A 6,969-nucleotide genomic window follows, 5' to 3' on the forward strand; every position below is an offset into this window, starting at 1 on the left:
AAATTTGAATGTTATATATATATATATATATAACATTCAAATTTATATATATATATATATATTACTTTGTTTCTGAATTTCAACAAGACTTGTTAGTTTTGTTTGTTTGTTGACTTTTTTGTAACAGAAATAAATATACTATTTTTCGATGTTTGAAGGTGAAATATACAAAAATATATAAACAAATGATCGGATATAAAATAATTTACTTTAAATTCAAACCCATAATTTTGTTAATATAATGTTAAAAAACTTTAAGTAAGGCACTCCCGAGTAACATTCGGTAAGAAGAGTGTTTGTTACAGCACCCCTTATCAACACTCAGTATGAAGTGTATATTAAAGCACCCCTTATCAACACTCAGTAAGAACTGTTTAATAAAGCACCCCTTATCAACACTCAGTAAGAAGTGTTTGTAAAAGCACCCCTTATCAACACTCAGTAAGAACTGTTTATTAAAGCACCCTTTATCGACACTCAATAAGAAGTGTTTGTTACAGCACCCCTTATCAACACTCAATAAGAAGTGTTTGTTACAGCACCCTTATCAACAATCAGTAAGAATTGTTTATTAAAGCACCCTTTATCGACACTCAGTTAGAAGTTTTTGTTACAGCACCCCTTATCAACACTCAGTAAGAAGTATTTGTTAAAATACCCCCGAGCAACACTTAGTAAGAAGTGTTTGTTACAGCACTCCATATCAACACTCAGTAAGAGGTGTTTGTTGAAGTACCCCCAAGCAACACTTGGTAAGAAGTGTTTGTTAAAGCACCCCTGAGCAACACTTGGTAAAAAGTGCTTTTTGTAGTACTTTATGAAAATTACACTGATCAGTAAAATTGACAGGAAGTAAAATCGTGATGACATAATGTATTTGGCTTGTCTTCTTCAGACTTCAAATCGTGCAAAGTAAAACATTTAAATCTCTACCTCTGTATTCTATCTCTATACACCAGATATGACCAATAAATGTAGAAAGGCGTTAAGCATTATTAATGAAATTACTTGGAAAATACAGAATAAAATTTTGCTAAAAAGAACTATTAACATTTTCTAGCATAAAGTGACAAAACGTAGTTATAACATCAGATGAAGACAGCATATTCTTCAATATTCCACTATTATAGTGAATTAATGAAAACACGTGTATTTAGCAGTTTCAATGAACAAGTTTAACAACTAATTATAAATAGATTGTGCAGCACTAATACTAATTAATTGTTTGTGATGCTAAGTATTAAAGTTGTGGCATGAATAGTTATTTAACGTCAATCAGAAAACTGGTTTTCGTCACATTTCATTACAAATATACTTACCAAAAACTGACTCTGGAAGACACTTCCAAACACACTGGTCCTAGTTGTAATTGTAGATACACTTCTAAACACACTGGTCACAGTTGTAATTGTAGATACACTTCCAAACACACTGGTCACAGTTTCAATTATAGACACACTTCTTAACACACTGGTCACAGTTTTAATTGTAGATACACTTCTAAACATACTGGTAACAGTTTTAATTGTAGACACACTTCTAAACACACTGGTCACAGTTTTATTTGTGGACACACTTCTAAACACACTGGTCACAGTTTTAATTGTAGACACATTTCTAAACACACTGGTCACAGTTTTAATTGTAGATACACTTCTAAACACACTGGTAACAGTTTTAATTGTAGACACACTTCTAAACACACTGGTCACAGTTTCAATTGTGGACACACTTCTAAACACACTGGTCACAGTTTTAATTGTAGACACACTTCTAAACACACTGGTCACAGTTTTCATTGTAGACACACTTCTAAACACACTGGTTACAGTTGTAATTGTAGACACACTTCCAAACACACTGGTCACAGTTGTAATTGTAGACACACTTCCAAACACACTGGTCACAGTTGTAATTGTAGATACAATTCTAAACACACTGTCACAGTTGTAATTGTAGATACACTTCTAAACACACTGGTCACAGTTGTAATTGTAGATACACTTCTAAACACACTGGTCACAGTTGTAATTGTAGATACACTTCTAAACACACTGGCCACAGTTTTAATTATAGACACACTTCTAAACACACTGGTCACAGTTTTAATTGTGGACACACTTTTAAACACGCTGGTCACAGTTTTAATTGTAAACACACTGGTCACAGTTGTAATTGTAGATACACTTCTAAACACACTGGTCACAGTTTTAATTATAGACACACTTCTAAACACACTGGTCACAGTTTTAATTGTAGACACACTTCTAAACACACTAGTTACAGTTTTAATTGTAGACACACTTCTAAACACACTGGTCACAGTTTTAATTATAGACACACTTCTAAACACACTGGTCACAGTTTTAATTGTAAACACACTTCTAAACACACTGGTCAGAGTTTTAATTGTAGACACACTTTTAAACACACTGGTCACAGTTTTAATTGTAGACACACTTCTAAACACACTGGTCAGAGTTTTAATTGTAAACACACTTCTAAACACACTGGTCAGAGTTTTAATTGTAGATACACTTCTAAACACACTGGTCACAGTTTTAATTCTAGACACACTTCTAAACACACTAGTTACAGTTTTAATTGTAGACATACACTTCTAAACACACTGGTCACAGTTTTAATTCTAGACACACTTCTAAACACACTAGTTACAGTTTTAATTGTAGACATACACTTCTAAACACACTGATCACAGTTTTAATTGTAGACACACTTCTAAACACACTGGTCACAGTTTTAATTGTAGACATACACTTCTAAACACACTGGTCACAGTTTTAATTATAGACACACTTCTAAACACACTGGTCACAGTTTTAATTATAGACACACTTCTAAACACACTGATCACACTTTTAATTGTAGACACACTTCTAAACACACTGGTCACAGTTTTAATTGTAGACACACTTCTAAACACACTAGTCACAGTTTTAATTGTAGACACACTTCTAAACACACTGGTCACAGTTTTAATTTAATGAACTTCAATCGTTTTTATCCTAATTTTTTACGAGCAGGGAATAGACCTAGTGATTAGCGTACCAAAACTGTGAATCCAGGGATTAAAGGTCTGCGTCCCCTTGCCACAAAAACCTGCACCGCACTTGGAGACCATGGTTCCATTCCCATTAATAGGTCAGACTAGAGTAGCCCAAGAGTTAGTGGTGGGAACGATTGACTTTTCTCTAGTTTATCACTTTAAAATTAGGGCCGGCTATGATAACCTTTGTGTATATAGTTTTGCCCAAAACTTCTACACCAGATAAACAAAGTTCTTTATATTTCATTTTTATGAAGATAAAACAACAACAACAGATATACATCCCATATGCTCAGATTGTTTCCCCTAGATACAATAACAGGTATCAGCGGTATGTCTGCGGACCTACAACGCTAGAATCCGGGTTTCGATACCCGTGGTGGGCAGAGCACAGATAGCCCATTGTATAGCTTTGTGTTTAATTAAAAAACAAACAATAACAGGTATAGATTATATAAAAAAAATAAAGCCTCTAAGAGCCAGCAATAACTTTTTTTTTTTTCGGAAATGTGCGAGATTTTTACAGCAAACTTATTGATCTGTTTAATCTTTATAGGATATAATCCATTATATATAACCTAGAACCCGAAATATTTTTTCACCGGAAATAGCCTAAAATTGTCCATAAAATCCTACAAAATTAATGACCAGATAGATGACTTCATTAAGAATTCCGGGTAAGTAGAAACAGAGGAACGTATTGAAATTCTGAAAGAGTTTTCTTGCGATACATGTTATGATGCGAGGGGAAAACAGTGATTCAGTGCTTACTCGGATTGTATTTTTTTTAAATGGTGGATCCTGCTTGGAATTTTAAGTACGATAAAGTTGACAAGTTTTGGATATAGTGTGTATTGTTTCCGCTTTTCTGATGAATCCATATCATTCCAAAACTATATCCGTAGAAGAAAAAAGATATTATTGCTGAACAGTGGGATCGGGTAACTGAATGCGCTAAAGAAATAATGACGTTGCTGTCGGTAGCTTATAAGCTAAATTTCTTAAAGTTAAAACATTTCACGTCTCCAAAACTATCAACTCATGCCAAATACTGTTTGTGTTTTTTTATATTCTTTTTCGTTTGTTATATAGATACAAGTCCTCTGGAGGGACTGCGGTAGGTTTACGGGAGTTACAAAACTAAAATATGGGGTTTGATTCCCGCGGTGAACAGAGCAGATAGCCCAATGTGGCTTTGCTATAAAACAAACAAAGATTATAGTCACAAAAAGGAAATATATTTTTTAAACACTTGGTAGTTAATTATTTCGTACCTTCTTACATATCTCAGAATTTAGAAAACAAAGAATTCGTATTTTTTTGTGATGCCATAAACAATAAACTTGTGATGAATAAATTTTGTTCTCTACAACTTCCTAAAAAATTATCTTGCTTTGCTCACATACCTACATCAAGGTTTGTCTACGACAGCACTTGAACCTAACAGCCTGAGTATGTGTGTTCCACAGATAAGGTACACTTTATTATTTCTATATTGTTACTTTGATTGCTCAATAGTTTTGGTCAAAATGTTTAATATATCTAATTGTCTTATTTTTAATTATTGTTTTTGTTATTATTATTTTATTACAGAGGCTGCTTTACATTGTTAACTTCATATATGGAAAAAATGACTAACCTAAATATCCTAAGCTGGCGTACCTCGTGAGATATTATTAGGTTTATGTCCGAAAGTATCGCTGACAGGGCGGGTACCAGACTGATGAAAAGTGCTTAATTAAGAATACGGTAAAAATATATCTGATTAGCTATACTCATTACAAGGTTGATTTTTAGTGTCCTTCTGAATAGGTTGCTTGTTCTGATCAGGATATTTGCCTTACGTGTCAGTAGTGAGGGACATTCTTTCCATTAACATGTACCTAGAAGCGATAACCCTTTCACAAAGAAAATGTTAACCCCATGAACTTCTTGTGTAGCAGCAAAATAGGGAGTATAATACAGCTAAGTATGGAGTATATTATATACTTTTAAACCTCATTCACGAGGTAGATGTGGTGTATAACACCAGCTCTTAAACCTAGTGTAGGAGCTATGGATGGTGTATAATACCTGCTGTAAACCTCCTGTAGGATCTATGGATGATGTATAATACCTGCTATAAAACCTCGTGTAGGATCTATGGATAATGTATAATACCTGCTGTAAACCTCGTGTAGGATCTATGGATGATGTATAATACCTGCTGTAAACCTCGTGTAGGATCTATGGATGATGTATAATACCTGCTGTAAACCTCGTGTAGGATCTATGATGGTGTATAATACCTGCTGTAAACCTCGTGTAGGATCTATGGATGATGTATAATACCTGCTGTAAACCTCGTGTAGGATCTATGGATGGTGTGTAATATCAGCTCCGTCGGTTCTTAAATTTCTAAACACAATTCAACCTGAGTTAGCACTAGTTTATATTACATAACGTTATACATTGCCATGGCAACTCAATAAGTTCTTGTCTAGAGGTACATATGATGCATGACTGGATATTAAAAAAAAACGATATCTGTCTATTCCAAATTTTGTTTAATATAAAAGTATATAAGTAGATATATAGATGTTTATATTCAGACATAAGAACAAGTTTTTCTTCTTCTCACGATGTACTTTCTTTAATTCACGATCTATACATCATTTTTTCATCCTTCATTCAGAAAGTAGTCAACTTCTTAAGAATTATCTTATGTTACACAGCCATGAAATTCACATACAAAAGCATATCAACATCACGTGTAGTTTGCCAATTACATTGCACCTTTAAATCTTTTATACACAACCAGTAGATGATATTTACCAATATATTCTTACATCTTTAACAACGTACTGAAACAAAGGTTTTTTTAATCTATCCTCTTTTAAAGCGAAGGACGTAGAACAGTTTTTTTCCTTTTACAATTGCTATATACAGTACAACAACATCTATGTGTTGACTTTTCTGATACGCGAATATTTGAAATATTTTCGGCATTACTTTCAGAGCTTTATACAAAAGTATTATTTATATTACAGCCTTGTCTAAACGTATCCAGCGAAGGATCGGTATTCGAAATAAAGTAAAAGTTTTAAACAGAGCACTGTTTAAAACTTTTACTTTATTTCGAATACCGATCTTTCGTTGAATACGTTTAGACAAGGCTGTAATATAAATAATACATTGAAGATCTTGAATATGGAACTAAACAATGCTTCTTTTCATTAGGGCACTGTTTAAACAATGCTTCTTTTGGTTAGAGCTCTAACCAAAAGAAGCATTGTTTAGTTCCATATTCATGATCTTCAATGTATTATTTATATTACAGCCTTGTCTAAACGTATTCAACGTAGGATCGGTATTCGAAATAAAGTAAAAGTTTTAAACAGTGCTCTAACCAAAAGAAGCATTGTTTAAACAGTGCTCTAACCAAAAGAAGCATTGTTTAAACAGTGCCCTAACGAAAAGAAGCATTGTTTAGTTCCATATTCAAGATCTTCAATGAATAGTCATAATACGTAGAAAACTGAGTACGTCAGAGAAGACTGCGATATAAATACGGTGGTGTACAGTTTCTTTACTAACCTTCCTGGGCCCGGCATGGCCAGGTGGTTATGGCTCTCGACTGGCAGTGTGCGGGTCGCAGGTTCGTGTCAATCCCACTATTCGTTGGTAAAAGAGTAGCCCAAGAGTTGGTGGTGATGACTACCTGTCTTCCCTCTAGTCTTTCAATGCTAAATTAGGGACGGCTAACGCAGATAGTCATCGTGTAGCTTTGCACAAACTTCATAACAAACCAAACCTAACTTTCCTGATAAATTATTTTTTATTACCGGTTTGCCTTTTCTCTAATAAATGTAAAAATCAAAACAAACTACTTTACATGTAAAAAAAATTAGAACTTTGTTAAA

Source organism: Limulus polyphemus, unplaced genomic scaffold (genome assembly GCF_000517525.1).
Source record: "Limulus polyphemus unplaced genomic scaffold, Limulus_polyphemus-2.1.2 Scaffold3150, whole genome shotgun sequence".
Lineage (NCBI taxonomy): Eukaryota > Metazoa > Arthropoda > Merostomata > Xiphosura > Limulidae > Limulus > Limulus polyphemus.